Source organism: Meles meles, chromosome 8, assembly GCF_922984935.1.
Source record: "Meles meles chromosome 8, mMelMel3.1 paternal haplotype, whole genome shotgun sequence".
Lineage (NCBI taxonomy): Eukaryota > Metazoa > Chordata > Mammalia > Carnivora > Mustelidae > Meles > Meles meles.
This window is the reverse complement of record NC_060073.1, coordinates 33,654,258-33,679,064: the sequence shown is the minus strand read 5'-3', so window position 1 is coordinate 33,679,064 and position 24,807 is coordinate 33,654,258.

Genomic DNA, 24,807 nt, shown 5'->3' with positions numbered 1-24,807 from the left:
TTACAACAACACAGATTTATTATCTTATAATTCTAGAGATCAGAAGTCCAAAATGGTTAAAATCAAAGTGTTGGCAGAGCTGCACTCCTTTGGGAGGCTGTAGGGAGAACCCCTTCCCCTGCCTTTTCCAGCTTCTAAGAGCCACCTGCTTTCTTTGGCTTGTGCCCCACCCCCTTCCAGCTGTGACATCACTCTAACCACTGCTTCCATCACTATATTTTCTCTCCTTCTGTTGTCACAGAGTCTCCCCTATTATGATCCTTATGCCTCTCCCTTTTGTATGGACCTAGATGATTACATTGGACCTATTCAAATAATCCAGAATAGTCTTCCCATCTAAAGATCCTTAATCACACCTTCAAAGTCCCTTACCATATAAGGTAAAAGAGTCGGCCAAGGGAATTAGGATGTGGACAATTGGGGTGGGTGGGGTGGCATTATTATCCTACCATAGTAATTATGCAGCCTCGGAGATCATTTCCAACCCTGATTCCATACAGTCGATTTCTAGTCTCAAGTAACAGAAATAATGTCTCTTCCTGGGCACATAGGAAGACTATGTTTGTCAACCTCTTTGCAGGTAGATTGGAGCCTATGAAGGACTCAGAGTAATAGGATGTATTCAGAAGGGAAGTAAGCCCTATTTTTCAACATGTGGTCTGCAGGGTAGCAGTATCACTACTACACTGAGACTTTCTAGAAATACAGAACTCCAGGTTCTACCTGCAATCTCCTGAGTCAGAATCCTCATTTTAACAAGATCCCATGTGATTCTACTGCATGTTAAAATTCAGGGAGCACTGATAGGCCACTTCTGACCCTGGCACTTAGAAATACTATTCAAAATCCAAGCCTCCAGCTGTCTCTTCTACTACAGTGACCTCGGAAACCAAAAGCTCCAGGTAGCAAAAGCCATTATACAGAAGCCATTCAACCCACAAGACACTGTGACATAAGCAAAAAGGAAACTTCTGAGTCAAGGCACCAAGATTTTGGAGATTGTCTATTGGAGCAGATACTATTAATTATTCTGATTCTCAGCAAGATATTTATCTGAGCTAGCCTGGGTAGATTTCTGTTGTGCTTAACCAAACAAGCTTTGCCCACAATGATTCTCAAACTTGTGCATATCAGAATTACCTGGAGGGCTTCTTAAAATATGTACTGCTGGGCCCCAACCCCTAGAGGTTCTGATTTAGTAGGTCAAGGGTGAGGCAAAATAATTTGCATTTCTACTAAGTTCCCAGATGAGGCCGATGCTGCTGGCCCTGAGACCACATTTTGAGAACTGTTGGTTTACAATTTCACTATTATTTACTCTCTATCACTATACAGTTCAACTCAGACAATATAGACCGGAGTCTGCAAACCACAGCCAATCGGCCAGATCTGATCCACTTCCAGTTGTCACAAATAAAATTTCATTGGAACTTTGGGACATAGCTACACCTATTCATTTATGTGCCATCTGTGGCCATTTCTCACTATAAAGGCAGAGTTGAGTCACTGCAGTAGAGACCATGTGGCCTGCTGCTATGGACTGAATGCTTGTGGATTCGTTTAGGGCTTATCTACTAAACTAGTTAGCTGGCACTTATACTAGTCTCTGTATCAATTCATTCGGTGAAACCTAATCTCCAATATGATGGTGTTAGGAGGTTGGGCTTTTGGTTGGTGCTTCAGTCATGAGGGTGGGATTATGAATGGGATTAGTGCTTTTATAAAAGGGACCCCACAGAGCTTCCTACCCTGTCCACCATGTGAGGACACAGTGAGAAGATGGCCATCTACGAACAAAGTAGCAAGTTCTCAACAGAAACTGAATCTGCCAAAGCCTTGGTCTTAGGCCGCTAGCTGCCAGAACTATGAGAAATAAATTTCTATTGTTTATAAGCTTAGTCTGTCATAATTGATACAGCAGTCCAAATGTACTAAGATACACATAAAACCTAAAATATTGACTATCTGGCTCTTTATAAAAAAGTTTGCTAACCTCAGATACAGACCACAATAGAGTTAAGTTTTCCCTATGTAATTCTACCAAATACTGAATAGAGAATACAGAATACTGACTTACTTGGTATATTCATTGATTATTCTCTACTTCTACTATGCCTTTTTCCACTTTGGCAACAACCACAAGAAAATTCTTTAAGAACTGGTATTTACTATTTCTATTATGTCCCTAGTAAGAGTCATTTATTATCAAGTACAAGTCTCTCCAGTATGAAATGGGAAATATTCTTGGGGAGCAATAAAGATTTTCAAAGAACTTCTTGTGTGAAGCTGGAGTTGTTTTAGCATACCTGAGAGAGTACAGAGGCAAAAGGGAGGTTGCATGAACAAAAATCAGGCAGTTTCCGACACTATGAACACATTCTTAATGACCTCAAGGCCTATCTGATTGAGTTACAAATCAAAATGGGCTTGTATGTCTTTCATCATGCTGGGGTCAACTTATTTTATTAAAATTAAGCTGCCTGACATCTTCTAGAATGGTACACAAGACTATAATATATGCTCTCCACCCACTTCAAAAGCCCTATGACCCTTTTTTTTTTAATCTTTAAATGTGCCAACCCACACAAAAGCAGTGTCTTTTTTTTTTCTTTTAAACTATTCTTTCAGGCTGTGCCTTTTAAAATAGTAGTGTCTGCAGAAATGTCACATCAAAAGAAATTGCTCAGAGGTAGAAGTACCTAACTGAAACTGCTTTTATTAATATATGGAAGGAAATTTGCTGGTCTGAGAATGGAAAAAGGAGTGAAACTGAATAAAAACATTGTGATGCCAAAAAGGGAGGTTTTCTTTTCCTTCCTCCTTTCTTTCTTTCCTTCTTTCCGTCCTTTCTTCCTTTCTTTCCCGCTTTCCTTCCTTCCTTCTTTCTGTCTTTCTCTCCCTTCCCCCTCCCTCCTTCCCTTCCTTTCTTTTTCTTCCTTTCTTTCTCTCTCCCTGCCTTCTTCCTTCCTCTCCTTCTTTCTTTCTTCTATAAAAAAATCCCACCTCATAATTTAAAATCTAAATAAGAAGACTCTCTATTGACTGCAACTGGTTTCTTTCTTTTTTTAAAAAAAATAATAAGCTTTTCAGAGTTTTCCCAGAATTCTGATCCCTAAACAAAGCTTAAAGCTAATCCACTATGTTGGTTAGTTGGCACACACACTGGTCTCTATATAAAGTCTCAGTCTCTGCTGTACACTTGTCAACGCTGTCAAGCTCCCACATAACCCCATTTAGGGCTACGCACACCAGAGCTCTTAGTAGGCCTTGTGCTCTCATTTTTCTCTGGGCTTTGCAAAGACGCTTCCCTTTGAAATATGTTCAGTCCTCTGTTTTAATGAATCCTCACTCAACTACTTATGATTCACCATATGTCAAGATTTTGAAGACCATCAGCCCCCTCCCTTTTCAACTATCTCAGCTAGAATCCTAACACCACCACCACCACCACCACCACCCTGCTCCCCATCCGCCAAGTGTTCAAAATTCTTTAATTCTTTTTCATCTCTTTGCAAAGAGATGCCTCACATGCCCACAGACCAGTTATCCAGCCTCATTCTTTACCCCGTGTCTGCCATGTTTCCTCTCACACTCTGGCTCTCCCTGTCTAAGAAAGAAAGTAGTCCCCACTGCGGATAATGCCAATCATATGAATGACAAAGTTCACGCCATGGATGTTGCTGAAACCACTAACATGAAAAAGAGGGACACTGGTTTTCCTGTTGAGAGAGGAAAATCTTCTTCTCTGACTCTGTGTCACAATTTGTCACTTGGATCCTCAAGAAAACATTTTTCATCTTCCTAGAGCAAGTCCCCAAACAAGAACTGACACACCTTTCTCCAACAACACACAAAGGTTCTTCCTCCAACAACATACGACGAGTCTTCCTCCTTAGGTTAGTCTAAATCTACTCATTTGAAGATATATTTCCCCAAGTTCACATGAAACCAACATGGCATTTTCCTTCTAATTGATGCCCCAGTCACAACTTCACAAACACGTCCATTTTATAAGAGAAGTTTAGCTTTATGTAACACCTTCTCCTCTCACCCACAGCAGTGGGTAGACATAAAGGTGAATGATTATTAGCAAACATCTTATGAGTCTCTCAGGAATACCCACAGAGAGTCACCTAAGTATCTCTTCACTTTTCCTGATCACTTTCGTCTAGCCTGAGCCAGCCTCAGATGGATACTCGGGCATCTTCTGTCTCCTGATCTCCCTCTTGCTTCTCTTTGCTACTCTCCTACTCCTGGCCTGCTGCTGTATCCCAGCTCAAGGGCATACGTACCTTTCCTTCCCACTCCTCGATAGTTGTGTCTTAGATTTTTCAAATCCTTCATAGTCAAGCAACTATAGTCAAACATTCCTTCCTTACTTCTAGTAACATCACATTGATGCACTGTGTCAAAACTTCCCTTACTACTAGTGCAGAGAAGGAAAAAGAATAAAGGAAACAAAGAAATCTTTCATATCACCTGTATTTTTGTCTAAGTTTCTCCACCAAAGATGATTAAAATCTCCATCATTTAGATGACAAAAACAAGCAGTTTTTAAATGGCAATTTCCCCATGTTGGTATTTCCAAGATCTTAATACCAAAATTCATTCCTGGGTTCATCTCAAGGTACCATAGTCTTTCCCTGTCTTCCACAGACTCTATAAAACCTAGTTATTCTAAAAACAAAATCAAAAACAAAAAATGAAAACCTAGTTATCCTAAGCATTTGGCCAAAGAATTGGAGCTCTACCCTGAGATAATGGCTTTGACCATACATATCAGTGAAATTCATTTAGCTTCAAAATAGTAGTGGCCTAAGCAAGACAGAAATTATTTTCCCTTTCATGTAAAATTCTAAAACTATGTAGATTGAGTCTGGACTGGCAGCTTTACTTTGAAAAGTCCTCCAGAACTCACGTGCTTTCCAGGTCATTTACAACTAACTCCACAACTTAGCCTTCACCCTTCTAGCCTGAAAGGACATATCCACATTATAAAGGCAGAATGAAGGATGAATGGTAAAGAAGAAAAAAGGGCAAAAGTTATTTGCCACCCGTCTCTTGAAGTTCCTGAAAGCTGTCACCCAACATTTTAATCACAACTTTTTGATTAAAACATGGCCATTCCTGGCTGCAAGAGAGGTAGGGATATTTTACCCTTTGTTCTGCACAGCCATGTGCCCAGCTAAAAATCTACTGCTGTTGGAGAATGGAGAAAGAATGAACATCAGGAAACAACTAGCAGTCTCTGTCACATTGCACTACTGAAATCATTACCTCTTTCTGGGTTAATAATAAACTCTGGAGTTGCCTAAAATAGAATTCTTTAAATTCTATACTCTTATAACAAGTTGAGGTAAAAGCCAAAATTCTAGCATTTGATGTTAACTGTCAGCAAGTCACTCAGTGGTTTAAGTCTCTGCCTTACCTTAAAAGACAGTTCTAAAAATCGATGGGGAATAAACAGAGGTGATAAAGGTGAAAGTGTTTTTTGAAATATGACATAAATAACTCTTGAGACAAAATACAGCAAAGAATTATCTTTTATCTCCTTTAAACATATATGTCTTTCATTCAAATTCTCTCCATTCTCCTTCTAGGTTTCTTAATAAAATGTGATGGGTAGATGCCAAGACAGCAAAAGACCAGAAAAAAAGGTATATGGTCTGAGATTAGGTGATTCAAATAGGGTCACTGGTTTATCAGAGAAAGAAAAGGAAATCCTCTGGAAATTGCCAATATTATAAAGAATCACACTATCAATCTGGTCTCTCTAACCTTCTTCCTATATTTAATTATTATTAGATATGGGATTAGATCTTCATAACAGGAGTTATTATTCTTCAGGCAAAATTAAAGTTCTAGCAACTCTATTTTGCAGAGGAAGCTACCCTGGATATTTAGGACAAGAAGAACTAAAAAATCAGCTCTTGTAACTTTCTGGAATATTTGGTTTTGCTACCACTACTGTTGCTTCTGCTGTTGTTTGTTCAAATGCACTGGAAAGATGGAATGGCTGGAAATCACCTAGTAATTCTAAACTGCTTCAACGGAGGGAATAAATCCAAAGGGAACTTTATTAAAAGTGACTTGTATAGATGCTATGATTTTGCCACACTCGGATAGAAGAACAGAGAGAACACAGAGTGAGCAAAAGGTGTGGTGAGGATTGAAAGCTTTGGAAATGCAAAGAGGACAATTCTGAAAATCATGTTCGAACAGGTTCCAGGATTTGGATGTACTTTTCTTCCTCTCCCTGTGGTTTGGCATCATACAGAGTCAAGTAGACTACTGACATGCCCTTCAGGTAACCTGGTAGAGGCTTCTTACTCAGAAGAGATTGGGTTACGGTGCAGTAACAAAAGAACCTCAAATTCTCAATGACTTAACAGTAAAGGTTAATTTCTTTCCTATGCCTATATCTAACATGAGTTACAGGAGTCTGTTCTCTACACATTCACCCAAGGACATAGGCTGTCGGAGTCCCTGCCACCTTACAGCTGTACCACCTGGAAGATGGAGGCTCTGCAGTAACCACATAAAGGACAGAGAGCATCAGAAGTCATGTAAGAAGTTTCTATTACCTCAGCCCAAAATAATACACTACACTTTTGTTCATAACCCACTGGCCAGAATTAGTCACATGTTCTCAATCTAAATACAGGAAACCAGATAATTTGGTAATGGAATATTTGGTGATCTGTCTATGCACAGTGATGGCTGAATTATCTAAGAATATGTTTCCTGCCTCATTTTCATTTCATGTTTTCTGAGAATGACAGGTTTTATTTTGAGAAACTTTCTTCTTTTGAAGAGGGTAAGACAATATCTTGGTCTTCCAGCACATTCGCTTTACACACACAGCAAAGGAATAAAAATTCATTCTAAAGGGCACAGAGGTACACATGTATTTATTCTAACACAAGCTGAATTGTGTTGCAATGACAGTGGCTGATAGAATATTGTAGTAGAGAAAAGCACAGGCCTTAGAAACAGATGCTTGAGTTGGACTTTTATTTATTTTTTATTTTTTTAAATATTTTATTTATTTATTTGACAGAGAGAGAGAGGTCACAAGAAGGCAGAGAGGCAGGCAGAGAGAGGGAGAAACAGGCTCCCCACTGAGGAGAGAGCCCGATGCGGGGCTCGATCCCAGGACCCTGAGATCATGACCTGAGCTGAAGGCAGAGGCTTTAACCACTGAGCCACCCAGGCGCCCCTTGAGTTGGACTTTTAGCTCTCTCATTTACCAGCTACCTGGACTTGGTAAATATATTTGAACTCTCTATGTCACAGTATCCTCATCTCCAAAGTGGAGATGATTATAGTACTTATGTTATAGTTCCTGTGATGGTTAACTCAATTAAAATTGTGCATACAAAATACTTAGCCCTAAGTTGAACACTTACATGTTCAATAAAAGTTAATTCATTCTTTAGTGTCCTGGCTTTTTATTCCATTGACTTGGTTTCAGAATCTATCTTTTTGATAAGGACATTCAGTGCCCTTCCCTTTTTCTTCTCCTTGCTCAGATTCTGCTTCTCCTCCATTAAGTCCAGTCTGTCTAGCAAGCTGTTATATGACCAGAGGAAGAATATGAGACACTCTGGAGTCTTCTTGCATAGTCTGGAACTGAAGCTCTGACATTGTGACATTGGGCATCTTAATGCACTGCTCTGACACTCATTTCTTTATTTATAATGTATAGATGATAGTAATTATATACTTCATAAGGCTGTTGAGAACACTCAATTGTGCCAGGCATGTAAGTATTTAGCATGCTGACCGGTATAGAGTAAGTACTTAAAAAAAATGTTTGTATTCTGAAAAAAAAAGTTTGTATTCTGTAAAATGAGGACAATAATACTTTCCTCAGAGGACATGCGTGAACTTAAGGAAGCTGTGAAAGCACCAAAACTGTTCTGTCAACGTTTTGCTATGTATGTCTATATGTGTATGTGTGCATGTACATGCATATAAGCTATTCCCTCCTAAAACAAAAGATACAAAAACATTTAGAATCTGCATTTCATGCTGGGGGATAACTGCTTCCTTATTATTAAATTACTATCTTCATATTATTTTCAGCATAGGCACATCAAGCATCAATATATTGTTATTTACTTAGATGTAAACCCCATTCTTAGTGCTTGATACTTTAGTTTCTAGAAACTTGCCAACCAACATCAAAACAAAAGTCAAATCCATAAGTGTTTACTGAATGCTTACTCTATGTAAAACACAATTGCTCTAAAGCCTAGGAAGTATTTTTAGCTTCATGCATTATCAGTTGACTGATAACAAATCTACTGACTTCTTACTGGAACACTATCATGGAATATTCTGAGTGCCATTACTGCTTTTAAAAGAGTTCTTGTCAGGAGAACACTATGCCAGTTTATTCCACCTTGCTCTAAGGAAAAGAAAATGCAACAGAGAAGAGCATTAGATTTTGTTTCATTGTTCACAGTATGTTACTATCTCAAATGATGATATAAAGTTCCATCTGACTGCCTCAGTAGGTAAGAACAAGATTTTTACCTGCTAATATGAAGGCTGACCCACCTGACCTCATCACCGAAAAATATAAAGTACATCATCTTGTCTTCATATTAATAAGTACTGGCAACCAATGGGATTTTCACCTTATTATTTTTCAGTTGTATCAGTTGATCTAACATGGCAATGTGTAATACAAAAGGGCCAGACATTAGACCATTAAACAGGTCTTAGGACTTCTGAAATTTACTTATTAGCAAACAAGTTCTATACTAGTGCTGTCCAACAGAAATATAATGAGTTATTTCTGTGATTTCAAGTTTTCTAGTAGCCACATTTAAAGTAATTTTAGAGTAAAAGGAATAGGTGAGATTGACTTAATAACTTATTTTATTTAGCCTAATATATTCAAAATAATGTCATTTCAGTGTAATCAATACAAAAATCACTTACATAGTATACACACTATCTTATTTTATCTTTGAAATCCAGTGGGTATATTATACTTAAAGCACATCTTAGTTTGGGCTAGCTGTATTTTAAGTGTTTAATAGCAATATATGGGTGGTGTTTACCATATTGGACAGTGCAGCTCTATACTATTGTTGGGTAATTTGTTAGGATAAAAACTTAATAAAAATTAGCATTTTACATGGAAATATCCCATCATATATATTAAGTAACTAAGATAAATTTGAATAATTATAATTGATACATTTAAATTAGAAATTATTTCAAGTATATTAAGCATTTTTAAAAATTTATATTATGTTCTTTCCATAGTTTGGCTATTGTAGACATTGCTGCTATAAACATTAGGGTGCACGTGCCCCTTCAGGTCACTACGTTTGTATCTTTAGGGTAAATACCCAGTAGTGCAGTTGCTGGGTCATAGGGTAGTTCTATTTTCAACATTTTGAGGAACCTCCATGCTGTTTTCCAGAGTGGTTGCACCAGCTTGCATTCCCACCAACCTAGATGTCCATCAACAGATGAATGGATAAAGAAGATGTGGTATATATACACAATGGAATACTATGCAGCCATCAAAAGAAATGAAATCTTGCCATTTGTGACAACGTGGATGGAATTAGAGGGTATCATGCTTAGTGAAATAAGTCAATCGGAGAAAGACAACTATCATATGATCTCCCTGATATGAGGACATGGAGATGCAACATGGGGGTTAGGGGGATTGGAGAAGAATAATTGAAACAAGATGGGATTGAGAGGGAGACAAACCATAAGTGACTCTTAATCTCACAAAACAAACTGGGGGTTGCTGGGGGGAGGTGGGGTTGGGAGAGGGGGAGGGGGGTTATGGACATTGGGGAGGGTATGTGCTATGGTGAGTGCTGTGAAGCGTGTAAACCTGGCGATTCACAGACCTGTACCCATGGGGATAAAAATACATTATATGTTTATAGAAAAAATAAGAAATAAAAAAGAAATACAAAAAAAATAAAATCTCATACTTTTAAAAAAAATTATATTATGAAACATATATCACATAGGCAAAGAAAAGGAAGAAAGGATACCAGATCATAAAAGGAGCAAGTAATTTATCAAAATGTGAGCATAAGTACTTAGTTTCCTATTTTTTTTTATTTTTTTATTTTTTTCCCATTTTATTTATTTTTTCAGCGTAACAGTATTCATTCTTTTTGCACAACACCCAGTGCTCCATGCAAAACGTGCCCTCCCCATTACCCACCACCTGTTCCCCCAACCTCCCACCCCTGACCCTTCAAAACCCTCAGGTTGTTTTTCAGAGTCCATAGTCTCTTATGGTTCGCCTCCCCTTCCAAATTTATGTTTATTAATTTCCTATTTTTAAACACAAACATTTAAAAATGACTTTAAAATTCTTTATAAATGAACAAAGAATGTGAGTATAGGTAGAAATTCTAGGGATCCTCACCCAGTTGAGGTCACTGGTTCACCAGAATTCACAAGAGAAGTCTGCTGTACAGTTGAAATATAATGTGATGAGTGTTAACATTGAGATAAGTACTGGGAACTAAACAAAGTACTGGACTGAGAGTGAGTAATGAATACTGTGTAAGGGGAAGTGCACACCTCCTAAAAGAAGCTACATCTAAATGAAATTTTGTAATAGTCCTTGTAGAAGTAGCTTAGATGAAAAGATGAGAAATGTATCTCTGGCCTAAGGAACAGAAACTTTTGTCTTTTAAGGAAGAGGAAAAAATGCATGTGATTTTGTGAAATGCTTCAAGTGGAGAGGTGCTTCAATAAAGTAAGAATTTGACATAGGGTCTCCCTGAATAATGTTAAATATTTCATTAAGTATGAAGCTACTAAAACCCAATAGGGAGCTAGAAATAAAGGAGGGTTTCCAAGGTATCAGTTTCCAACCAGGAAAATGGAAATCACCCCAATACATAAAACAGAGGGAATTTAATCCAGAGAGTTGATTACCAAGTATAACAGCAGGAAGTCCCACTTACCCTCAGTATTAGAGGCCACAAGTGGGTTTTCCAGAGCCAAAACATGAGACCGTCCAGCAGAAGCTCAAGTCACAAGACAGGTTTCCTCACAGAAGGAAGCTGGCAGCTGGAAACTGACAGAGGCACAGTTTGACGTGACCTAGACCCAGGGAGAAAAAGTAGCTACTGCCAAGAAAAGAAGAATGCAGAGAGAAATACTCTTTCTTTTTGCTCTCCAAATTTCTTCCACAGAGGCAAAGCCTGTTGACATTGCAGTTTGGAAAGGTAGCCTGCAGAGGTCTTCCCCCCCACCAACCCCCAAACCCCACAAAACAGAGAACAGAACAGAGCAAAAACAAGGAATGCATCAGATACAGCAAACAGGCTATGGACCAGCATAACAAAATGGGAAACGATGAGGGCTTTGTTTTTCAGTTTGTTCAACAAAAGTGTGTTAGTGCCTACTGTGTATTAGAAATTCTATTCTATGGACTCTGAAAAACAACCCGAGGGTCTTGAAGGGGCAGGGGGTGGGAGGTTGTGGGAACAAGGTGGTGGGTAGTAGGGAGGGTACGTATTGCATGGAGCACTGGGTGTGGTGCAAAAACAATGAATACTGTTATGCTGAAAAGAAATTTTAAAAAATGTAAAAAAAAATTATTATAATAAATGATATATAACAATATATTAATTAAAAAAAGAAATTCTATTCTTATTAGAATAGAATAATAAGGATTATTATAAGGATAAATAAGAAAGAGCCCAATAATTTCATCAATTAAAAAATTTCAACACCTCTCTGTAAGCAATGTCACCTAATTAGGAAATACTGTAATCAAATAAACTAATCAGATAGGCTATAAGAGGCTTGGAATTGGGAGAATGGTATGGGAGTCTCTTGATAGGCAAAGGAAAACAGGTTATCTAGTGAGACCTCTGACCTAAATATGGATGGAAATATGAACACAGACATTTGGAATATCTGCCCAAGTTTTGAATGGCTTCAGTCTTGGCCCCTCTCTAACTAACGGGATTGACAAGAACATTTTAAGCCACCAAGGTCAGCATGGGTCAATGAGTGGCCCTCTGTTTTGGAGCCAAACAGAACTAGGTATGAGCCTTAGTCTTGCTCTTTAAAGGTTCCACAGTCTTGGGCAAGTCATTTATCCTCAGTTTTCCAATCTTCCAAAAAGCAGTAATAGTAATACCTTTAAAGATTTTTTGTAAAGATTATATGTGATCATGTATTTAGTGTTTAGTTAAATGCTTGGGATCTAGTAGGTGCTCAACAAAAAGAAGCTGTTCATATCTTAAAGTGAGTATATAAGGAACAAATACAACTATATATATGTTAGTCATTAAAACACATTACATTCACATATATTTACATAAATATACTTTGTGAACACACATAGATAATATAAAGAGTTCATTTCATAATACAATGTGTAATCAAATATTTTGAGCAGTCTTTTAGAAAATTGAAAGGATTTATAATTTTCCAGGAATCATGAAGATATTTCATTTAATGTGTATCATATGAAGTTTAATTATTCATTCTATAACCTTGGATAATGTACTTACTTATCCATTGCTAATGGATTTCAAAATATTTCTATATTCCAGATATCATTTATATAAATGTTGAATTAATACTCATAATATCCTGGACTTTGTTATGTTTTATCTTTGTCACACATGTTTGATAAAATCATAACCTTGGATAAATCCAACTATTTATCATAAGCCTGAATCCCTGCTGTTAAATTGGGAAAAAGAAAAATGCACATCCATGCTAAGTGGTCTCCTATTAACTTTTTTACCATAAACCTCAAGTGAGCCCTTAAAACTAGTAGGCAATATACTACATCCATCATTGTCAACTCGATCCCTCTCCCAGCCTTAGACAACTACTGAAATTTTATCCTCTCTCTACAAATCCTTAACAATTCATCCACCATCCTAGCACCATCCACCAGCACCTCCACGCACAAGTTCTGCCTCCTGCCTGATACTGGGATAAGCTCTCCACCCAAGAACACTCCAGAAATTCTCCTCTCTTTTTCCAATATAGTCATTTTTCTCTCTCTATTCAATCATTGGCATTACTGTATATACATGCAGTTATTCCTTCTATCTTAAAACATAAAAATCAAAATAAAAGTATCTTTGCCCTACTTCTACTTTACCGAATCACCCATTTATTTGGTCATCTTTATATCAAAAATCCAAGAAAAAGTTGTCTCTATTCAACTTTTTTTTTCTCTTACCAAAAACTTAAACACACACCAATCATGGTTTTGTTCCTCTCACTCCAAAGAAACTACTCTAGCCAAGGACATGAATGACCTTCACTTTGCCGCATATATTGTACAATTCACAGTCCTCATCTTAACCAGTCAGCAGCATTAAGCACAGCTGTCACTCCTTGATATGCTCCTTTATCTTCTGGGACACCACAGTCTCTCTATTCCTCTCTTTCCTCAGTGGCCCTTCTCAGGAAGGAAGTGAAAAAACCCTTCATCTTATCCTTGACCTCTTAATGTTGGACTATATCAGGTTCAGCTTGGCCCTTCCATCTTCTCTATTTACACTCACTTCCTTGGTAATCTCTTTCTAAACTCATGCTGACAACACCCAAATTTATACCTTCAAACAATATTATTTCTCCCAAAATTTAGATTCAGCATTATACTTAGAGGTCTTAAAGACATCTCAAGTGCAACATGTCTATATGGAACTCCTCATCTTTGCTCAAAACTTACTACATTGACAGCCTTTGTATTTCAGTTGATAACAAGTTTATCCTTCAAGTTGCTCAGGCCAGAATCTTCAGTCATTCTTAACTCTTCTTTCTCTCATGCTCAACATTCTTCCATCAGAAAATTCTGTTGACTCTACTTTCAACATATATCCAGAATCAATTTTATGTCTCATTATTTCCATTGCCATCACAAAACCTTTCTTCCTGTACATTAACAAAACAGCAGCTGAAGGGATCCTTTTAGACCTAAATCAAATCATTTCACACCTCTACTCAAAATCCCACAATTGGCCCCCGTCACAGACAGCAAAAACCAAGGACCTACATGATTTGACTCCTATTTTATCTTTGACATCATATCCTAATATTAATACCATTATTCCTTTTCTCCAGCCACATTATTTAAATAATAAATATCTGTTAAACAAATCAACCCCAGTTTCCAAGGAGCTGATACTCTATTGGGAGAAACAGAGGTATACCAATGATTGCAAACAGAAGGTAGTTACTAAAGCTCACCTCTATCTACCATCCTAAATTCTCATAGGTGAGTGTTGAAGGCTGAGAAATTTTCCAGGGATTGGAGCAATGTTGGAGAACAGTGGGTTGACGCCTCTGCCTTCGGCTCGGGTCGTGGTCCCGGGGTCCTGGGATCGAGCCCCGCGTCGGGCTCCCTGCTCAGCGGGGAGCCTGCTTCTCCCTCTCTCTCTGCCTGCCTCTCTGCGTGCTTGTGATCTCTGTTTGTCAAATAAATAAAATCTTTAAAAAAAAAAAAAAAAGAACCAAATATATTGTAGGCAGGACAAACACTGCATATGCAAAGATCTGGAGAAATAAATCAGCAGAACATTTAAAAGAATTACAAGTAGAGCATCAAGGAATAATATTTGAGATTAGGGGACCTGGAGATGGGAGGTAAACAGAAATACAGTTTACTTTAGGTATGAGAGAAAGATCATGAAAGTCTTCCCATTTGTTTGTTTCTTCCCTTACAGCTTTCAGGCAGCTCTCAAAACAATTTATTAACCATATCTTTTTGATGCACCCCCTCAACAGGGTTAAAGCAATACCTGGAAAGGTTTCTGAATTCCCTGAGCTAAAGATACAAAAGAAAAACCTAGAGTCACATTTAATTTGACAAGGTAAAGGTGTGGGTGTGCTACTATATCAAATTTAATTTGTACAAAATCACCATCTCTGGTAACATTATTTTTCCTGATCAACTGCGTTTAGACTACTTTAGTAAGGGCTTGATCTCCCTGTCTACCTAAACACTGATTCACTTACAGCAAGCTTCAGGCTAACATTGGTCTTATTAATACCCAACAAATCCACAAGGTGTTAGTTGCACATGATTTTGTATAAAAGGTGAACTGAGACTTGACTCAGTATACAGCTCTCCCCCGATAAGACAGCTGACCAAAGGTGAGTCTTGGCATCTACAGTTAACAAGTGGTGACAGTTAACTTTTGAAATTATAGGTTTTTTAGGATCTGGAGAACAAATCTAGACCTTTTTCAACTACTATTATGTAGACAATTTATACTTGTCAACCTGACTTCTTAAATATGGTTAATACACTGTAGTGACTCTTAGCAAGCAACCGAACTTTGTATAGACCAATTCACTTGGCCTGTTGAAATAGTCTTATTTTAAACAAAGGCGAACAAAAGCAAATAATAGTATTTATGAGATGCTAAAACTGATGAACCAATTTTATTGTATAGAATTTCCTTTTTATTTTTAAACAAAAATAGTGTTTAAAATGATAATGAAAGGACAAATATGATTATCACAATTACCATCCTCAGGCTAATCACTTAAATACTCTGATCTTTAAATACTGCTCTGCTTAAATTATTATATTGGGGGGCGCCTGGGTGGCTCAGTGGGTTAAAGCCTCTGCCTTCGGCTCAGGTCATGATCCCAGGGTTCTGGGATCGAGCCCTGCATCGGGCTCTCTGCTCTGCGGACAGCCTGCTTCCTCCTCTCTCTGCCTGCCTCTCTGCCTACTTGTGATCTCTGTCTGTCAAATAAATAAATAAAATCTTTAAAAAAAATTATTATATTGGAGTTTTGATCTGTAATATGGGTCTACTTGACAAAAAAAATGAAGGAGAAGGGATATAAGAAGAAATGTTTGTTCAACAAAGAAGAAAGGGAAGGGAAAAGGAAGGGAAAAAATTGCTGAAACAAAATATGACGGGGGAGGATGGGCAGATCAATTATTTTTGCTTTGGTCAACTTAGATGATTATAATTTGGGGGTGGGGGGGTTGTTTTCTCATGAGCCTTAATTGTTTGCTTTATAGCCCAGGATGAAGTCAGTCCAGTTTTGCTTCCTTTTCTGTTGCTGGAGAGCAATCTGCTGCAAGAGCTGTGAGCTTACCAACATCACCATCACAGTGGAAAAGGAGGAATGTCGCTTCTGCATAAGCATCAATACCACATGGTGTGCCGGCTACTGCTACACCCGGGTAGGAACTCTGCTTTGCTGGAAGTGAGGTGCTAAGGGTCTGTCCAAGGCAGGCTTCGTTAATTCCCACTTATTGGATATTTTAACTTTCCCAAGTAATAGCCATGAGTCCCTTAGTCAATACTGTCTGTGTTATGATTGGAGTTAAATACTGTGATATCAGTTAGATGTTTGGGCTTGGATTAGAATAAATCTAACAAAGCATCAGAGTTGATCTGGTCAACTTGGCAATATGCCAACTCTGCACTTCCAAAAAGAAAGTAGTGCTAGGATAGATTTTACATATAGAAAGATAAACTTGTAAACATACATATACTTAACAATAGAAGACCTACCATTTTCCCCAAAAGCCATTTTCTGTAATTGAAGCCATATCTTTGCAACAGACATAGTATCAAAATATATTTTTCTGAGCCACACAAAAACACAAATAGACATATAAAAAAGTCTTATTTGCCCACCTGATTACAAATGGCAACGAGCAGCCTCAGAACACGGTCCATACTTGCAGACTACTAGAAAAGGAATCAGAGAACCCACTCACTTCTTCATGCCATTGAGAAAACCAAGGCATAGAAGCATAAAACCACTAGCTTATTTTCACACAGGTTCTTGGCATTAATCCAAGAAAAGTTTCTACTTTATTTTCTTTACTTATTTATCCTATAATACCTGGTTATCCATGCAAAATTTCATTCTATAAACTGAAATTGAAAGTAACAACTTTTTAATGAAATATATTTTATTATGTGGTAAATGGGTTTGATCAACAGACCTGATAGCATGATATTGCAATAAACTAAACAGCAATGCCAATTTCTTCCCTTGATGCAAATAATTTTACTAGAAACCATTGGAACAGACCTGTCCTACCTGGATTAAAAGTTTTCATATGCAAACTGTGTATACCTTGAAACTGATAGACCTACAAAATATATACAGCATTTAAGGGGAGGAAATATCTACAAGACAGTGGAATATTTAAAATTTTTCATGTGAGCTCATAGTCATCTTAAGCTAAGCATTGCCCTTTCTTCTTAGATCTTTTGGCTTTTTATAAACACACAGGGACAATGTATTTGGAAACATTTTCTGAGAAATTGAACCTCAGTGTTTTATGGTTTATGTTGTCATTAACATAGTTTTCGACTAGGTACAAAAGTCAACTTAAAATTTCTGCTATAGTTCTATTTCATCATTTTTCTATGTTGATATTTAAAGTTTCTCTATAGTTTGAGAAATATTTAAGATTTGATATGGGCATAAGGAGTAATAAAAGGAATGATATATATTCTGTAAGATTTCCAGAACCAAGAAATATAGTATAGCATATAGGACATTTATGAGATCATATTTCCTTGGTTAGGAATTCCTTAAGTGAGCTTTCATGGGTAAATGCTAGAGCAAGCAGTATTAAATTCCCATCTCGTTTTGATTATGCTAAATAGAAACTTCCGGAATATTTTAGTCTAACTCCCTCCTTTTTAAACCCCACAGGATCTAGTGTACAAAGACCCAGCCAGGCCCAACATCCAGAAAACATGTACCTTCAAAGAGCTGGTGTATGAGACGGTGAAAGTGCCTGGCTGTGCTAACCAGGCTGAGTCCCTATATACATATCCAGTAGCCACTGAATGTCACTGTGGCAAGTGTGACAGTGGCAGCACTGACTGCACTGTGAGAGGCCTGGGGCCCAGCTACTGCTCCTTCAGTGAAATGAAAGAAGAAAGAGCAAGGGACATTTCAGGTGACCTACCCTTGTCCTGAAGGACCAAGATATCCAAGAAGTCTGTGTGTGTACATGTGCCCAGGCTGCTAACCACTGGGGGTCACGGATCATTAGACCCCTCGTCCCTGCTTTTTTGGCAGAGGAGGAGCACCAGAAATTAAGAATGCTGGGGCCAGGATCCTGTCACCACTCAACACTCAACCCTCTATACCTAGGCCTGGTTCCATAAATTTTATTCCATCTTACATAACTTAGAGACATGTGGGTGCTTTCCTACCTAATATTCTTAGAAATCCTCTCAGGCAGTCCCTTGCTCTTAGAGATACAGTCACTTCAGCCCAGAAGGAGGAAGTGAGATGGGGATGGGTCAGAGTACTAAAGACAGCAGTTCCTTTAGACTGTTGAGCCCTCAAGAGCAGAGCCAGTGTCTTCATAATTGCAGTCTCAATGCCTAGCACCTTGGCTGAAATTTAGTAAGAAAGTCAACAATGGCTTCCTTAAGGAAAGTAGAATCAGAAGGGTGAGGGTAGGAGACACTAAAAGAGGATGTTGGAGGCTAGCTGATGCTGATGCTCTCAGCAATGCCAACCAGTCCATGGAAGTAGGGGCATTAGCTCCACTTTGCCGCTCCTCCTATGTCACATGGAGTACTGAAATGGGTTTCATCCTGTTGAACTGCTCAGTTCATATGGGGGTTAACAGAGCTCAGAATTTCTAAGCTATTATTATCAAGTCCTTCAGTTAAGGGCAAAACCAGGAAATGTTAATATGGGCTAATTTTCCCAGGTGCACATCTATATCATCTTTTAAACAAATTGAACAAATACTGTCAGGCTCCTGCAAAACTCCCTTTGGGAAATAGGAAAACAAACAAACAAAAAACTATATCACCCTACCCTCCAGGCTAGGAACCACTCCTTTGCAGAGAGGTAGATTTTAAAACAGATGAAAGCAATTTTGTTAACTTAGTCTATTTATCTTATCTACAAATACATTTATATAAAGAAATAGCTTTTTTAGAAAGAATTAGTTGGTGGGGGGGTAGAAGGAACTGCCTGTTTTCTAGAATCCTCTGTATATCAGTCTTTTCTTTTGTCTATTCATGTTCTCCCAAATCTGTTTCAAGAGGATAAATATTAAAACTATTTTTCAGAGTTTATTTCTTTTAATGGTGTTACCTCTCTTAGTTGTGTACTTGTTTCATAGTCATATTGTTTAATTTATTTAAACCTTATTTTTTTAATAAGAATGTTAGCTACAGAGTCATAGATTTAAATTTTTTCATGTATAAACAAATGACTAAAATATGAGTTATGTTTATAATATTAGTAGAAAGAATATTAAAAATAATTCCTAGTTCTTCTATAATATTTACTTGTCCTCATCTTTGGAAACATTAAAATTAATTTGTTGCATTTCTACAGTGTCTTGATATTTACATTTCCTGTCATTTTTTGAACCCAGTATCTGATGGAATGGGGCGGGGGGAGGCAAAGAGAATCACAGAGTGGGTGGGGACGCTGGAGGTACTCTAGTTCATTTCTTGAATCTTTGAAATGGAACAACTGAAGTCTAAGGAAATTAATTCACCCACCCAAGAACTCAAAGACCATTTATGGCAGAACCAGGATTAGAATCCTGGCTTCCTACCTCTTGGCCGGCTCTCCTGTGACTACTCTGCCATGCTAAGAAGTCATTTTGGAAAGACTGAAGCAAAATTGTATGTTATCAATAATCAAGCTAGACCCATTCAAATCTGGTACTGCTTGTGGCTTATAGTTAAATTCTCCACAATATTTTGACACATTGAGATTAGGATTATATTAATAAAACTTAATAAGAGCTTTAAATTATAACATAGTGTTCTCCTTCTCCCCGTACTTTTGGAAATCAAAATAATTGCCTTCTCATTAGAGGTAGTACAAGGCAATATCTCCAGAGTTAACTGGTCTTAATCACCTTGTCCAGACATAGCATCTTAAACAAGTTACTTAAGTTCTCTGTATCTCAGTTTCCTCAGCTGTAAAATGAGGATAATTATATTATTTACCTCAGAGGGTTGTATGGATGATTAAATGGGATAGAATATGTAAAGGACTTAGAACTGTCAGTGCCTGGCACATAGCAATTCCTCAGTAAATACTAGCCGTTATGCCATGAGAGAGATAAGATGGTATCAGGATAGTAAATCAGACAAAAGTAAAACAATATAGTTTAGGCTCTTTCTAGCAATATTTTTTAAATAATTTTTTATTATGTTGTTAGTCACCAGTGTGTCATTAGTTTTTGATACAGTGCTCCATGATTTGCTGTTTGTGTATAATACCCAGTGCTCCGTGCAATACCTACCCTCCTTAATATCCATCACCAGGCTCACCCATCCCTCCACCTCCCCCTCTAATACTCTCAGTTTGATTCCCAGAGTCCATGGTCTCTCATGGTTCATTTCTACCTCTAATTCCCCCCCCCCTTCATTTTTCCTTTCCTTCTCCTAATGTTCTCCATGCTATTCCTTATGTTCCACATATGAGTGAAATCATATGATAACTGTCCTCTGTTTGACTTATTTCACTTAGCGTAATCTCCTCCAGTTCCATCCATGCTGATGCTAATGTTGGGTATTTACCCTTTCTGATGGCTGAGTAATATTCCATTGTATATATGGACCACAACTTTTTTATCTATTTGTCTGTTGAAGGGTATTTCAGCTCCTTTAACAGTTTGGCTATTGTGGGCATTGCTGCTATGAACATTGGGGTACATATGGCCCTTCTTTTCACCACATCTGTATCTTTGGGGTAAGTACCCAGTAGTGTAATTGCTGGGTCATAAGGTAGCTTTATTTTTAACTTTTGGAGGAATCTCCACACTGTTTTCCAAAGTGGCTGCACCAATTTGCATTCCCAACAGCATAAGAGGGTTCCCCTTTCTCCACAACCACTCCAACATTTGTTGCTTCTTATCTTGTCAATTTTTGCCATGCTAATTGGTGTAAGGTGGTATCTCAATGTGGCAAAGGATGTGGAGCATTTTCCATGTGTCTGTTAGCCATTTGTATGTCTTCTTTGGAGAAGTGTCTGTTCATGTCTTCTGTCCATTTTTGACTTGATTATCTGTTTTCGGGGTGTTGAATTTGAAAAGTTCTTTATATATCTTGGATATCAGCCCTGTATTGGTAGTGTCATTTGCAAATACCTTCTCCCATTCAGTGGATTGTCTCTTTGTTTTGTTGACTGTTTCCTTTGCTGTGCAGAAGTTTTTATCTCGAGGAAGTCCCAAAAGTTCATTTTTGCTTTTGTTTCCCTTGCCTTTGGAGATACGTTCTGAAAGAAGTTGCTGTGGCCAATGTCAAAAATGTTACTGCCTATGTTCTCCTCTAGGATTTTGATGGATTTCTGTCTCACATTGAGGTCTTTCAGCCATTGGAGTTTATCTTTGTGCATGGTGTAAAAGAATGGTCTAAAGAAGTTTCATTCTTCTGTATATAGATGTCCAATTTTCCCAGCATAATTTATTGAAGAGACATTTTTCCATTAGATATTTTTTCCTGCTTTGTCAAAGATTAGTTGACCATAGAGTTGAGGGTCCATATCTGGGCTCTCTATTCTGTTCCATTGATCTATGTGTCTGTTTTTGTGCCAGTACCATACTGTCTTAGTGATCACAGCTTTGTAATATAGCTTGAAATCAGGCAACGTGATGCCTCAAGCTTTGTTTTTCTTTTTCAACATTCATTTAGCAATTTGGGTCTTTTCTGGTCCCATACAAATTTTAGAATTGTTTGGTCCAGTACTTTGAAGAATGCTGTTGGTATTTTGCTCAGGATGGTGTTGAAAGTATAGATTGCTCTGGGCAGCATAGACATTTTAACCATGTTTATTCTTCCAATCCATGAATGTGGAATGTTTTTCCATCTTTTTGTGTTTTCAATTTCCTTCACAAGTGTTCTGTAGTTTCTAGAGTGTAGATCCCTTACCTCTTTCGTTAGATTTATTCCAAGGTATTTTATTTTGGTGCTATTGTAAGTGGAATTGATTCCCTAATTTCTCTTTCTACAGTTGTATTTTTAGTATATAGGAAAGCAACTAATTTCTTTGCATTGATTTTGTATCCTGTAATATTACTGAATGAGTTCTAGTAATTTGGGGGTGGAGTCTTTTGGGTTTTCCACTTAAAGTATCATGTCATCTCTTTCTAGTAATATTAGGCAAACTATTTAACCACTCTGGGCATCACTTTCCTAATTTTTAAAATGTAGTGAAAATGGTAACTATCTCACAGGGTTGCTATGAAGATTAAAAAAGATAATGAATATGAGGTGCTTTAGGAGAAGAACTATAATCTTGATTTAGAGAGACTTCTACAACTTAGCTTAGAAGGTCAAAGTCAAAATTCTAGGAAGAAGCAGCAGTTTCCGCTTGAAGCATCTCCATGCCAAACTGAAGTACAATTCTTTCTGAAGCAGCAGGAAAGAAAATTTGTGAGCTCTCAAAATGCTTGTGAAGAAAAAGCCTATCCCCATGGGCCACCATTTTAGTCAAAACCCATATTATTGCTCCTTAACACTACAACAAAAGTCTTTTGACCACTTAGCAGTCCTCAAATGGCTACAAGAATAATCCGTCTAAACCACAACTTTGACCATGTCTAATAATGAATAAAATTCCTCTGCATTTTCAGGATAAAATCTTTTTTTTAAAAGATTTTATTTATTTATTTGACAGACAGAGATCACAAGTAGGCAGAGAGGCAGGCAGAGAGTGGGGGGGGGGAGTTGGGGGAAGGGAGAGCAGGCTCCCTGCTGAGCAGAGAGCCCGATGTGGGGCTTGATCCCAGGACCCTGAGATCATGACCTGAGCCAAAGGCAAAGGCTTAACCCACTGAGCCACCCAGGCGCCCCCAGGATAAAATCTTAATATTCAGCTGACACATGAGGCCCATGGTGGTCTGATCTATGACTACCTCTCCACTTCCTCATTCCCAAGACACTGCTATACCTAAAGACTTGTTATGAGGGTTGAAGGATGATTTCATGCCTCCCACCCCTGGAATGCTTTAATCAGAAAACCATGTCTTTCCTCCCACGAGAGATTTGGCTGACTATGGTAGAATTCAGTAATGCTGACTTACTGATCAGTTTAAGTAATAAAAAAAATGTGATGCCAGTGTGTAAGAGTCATAAACACTGAGTTCATGATAATGAGAAAGGATAAAGAGGAATAGAATTGGAGAAAAGTACTTAAGAAGCCTACATTTATAATGTTTATATCTTAAAATGAATCTGAGTCATAAATATGACATAATGTTAACATATATAAATCGGGGGGAATGTTATACAGGTGTTCATTACAGTCTTTCATATATGTACAGTGCTTGTAGTTAACCAGTGGCAAAGCATCTTTATATGCTTTGTACATTTAATCCTGATTTTATGCCTGTTATAAGAAAGGCAAGATGGGCCCTGAGCCTTAAGTCACAAAGATAGTGTGCAAGTTTCAGTCATTAATATTCATTTAGGAATTGAGGCAGAGAATTCAGTATGTTCACCAAGATCTGTGTCTACTTCTTCATGCCTGTAAAGCTGGACTCCATTTCCTAGCCTTCCTTACAATCGAGTTATATCCATGTTCAACTCAATGGAATGTGTTGTGATATACTGTGAAATACTCCATATCTGGCCCATGAAATCCTCTAAGAAGTAATCATCCATTCTCTTCCTATATCAGCTGAATGTCAATACCCAGGTTAATCTTGAAAGCTTTGCACTGATGATAACAGAGCCACTGTCAGCCTGCATTCCTGAATGCCTGCATGGAGTAATGTGCCCCAACATCAACAACCCTTAATAGCAGGCTCGATAGACTTTAGATCAGTGAGGAAACTTTCTACTAGGTCAAGCTGTTGACATTTGTGGGTTTATCAATTAGGAAAAAAATGCATTATTTCACATTTTAAATAATATATAAATTGGTACTAGAAGTAGAATGTTGCATTAATTAAAATATTAGCATTTATAACATTAGCTTATTCAGGCACAACAGTAATAATCAGAGTAAACCTTCCACCTGTAAAACCTGAAGGCCAATCACATGCCTACAGAGACTTTAGCTTTAAAGAAGGGGTCAGCAAACTGACCCGCAGTCCAAATCTGGCCAATCAACTTTTCTAAAAAAATAAACTTTATTTGTACATAGCCAATTATCTATGGCTGTTTTTATACTACAACAGAATTCAGTAGTTGTGACGAAAGCTGTTTATGGTCCACGAAGTCTAAAATAACTTACAATCTAGATCTTTACAGAAGTTTGCCAACCTGTCCTATAAGGAAAAGATTTGCAAAGAGTTCAAATGTTAATGGAATTGGCTTTTACATTCAAGTTACTAAAGCGATCGTTTGTTTGGAAACAGAAATGAAAGGAATGAAGAAAGTCTAGGAATTTGAAAACTTGAGGTTTATAAAAGCTTCATGCTTCTAGATCTCAAATAGTGAGGGATAAAATGTATTTGAGGAACCAAGGTCTATTAAGATTCAGTCTTCCTCATCTAGGATACACTATTAAGATTCAGGGTCTTCCCATCTAGGTCTTTTATCTCAGATAGTATCACCGTAGAACCATTAAGTTGTAAGAAAGCAAAAAAAAAAAATAAATCTGGATTTATAATCATGCTAAAGAAAAGAACTTCAGATGTATTTATAGGCACCCGGAACAAAATCAAAATATTTGAGGGAGCTGATTATCAACAAAACCAAAAGATTAGACTTAAAAATGCTTTTGATTATTTGAGCAAACTTTGGGTCCCTAAATGTGATGAGCAGGAAATGGGCTACCAAACTTGTATAACCTCAGGGAGGGCAACTCTCTATACCTACTTCAAATGTTGCCATGAAAGAT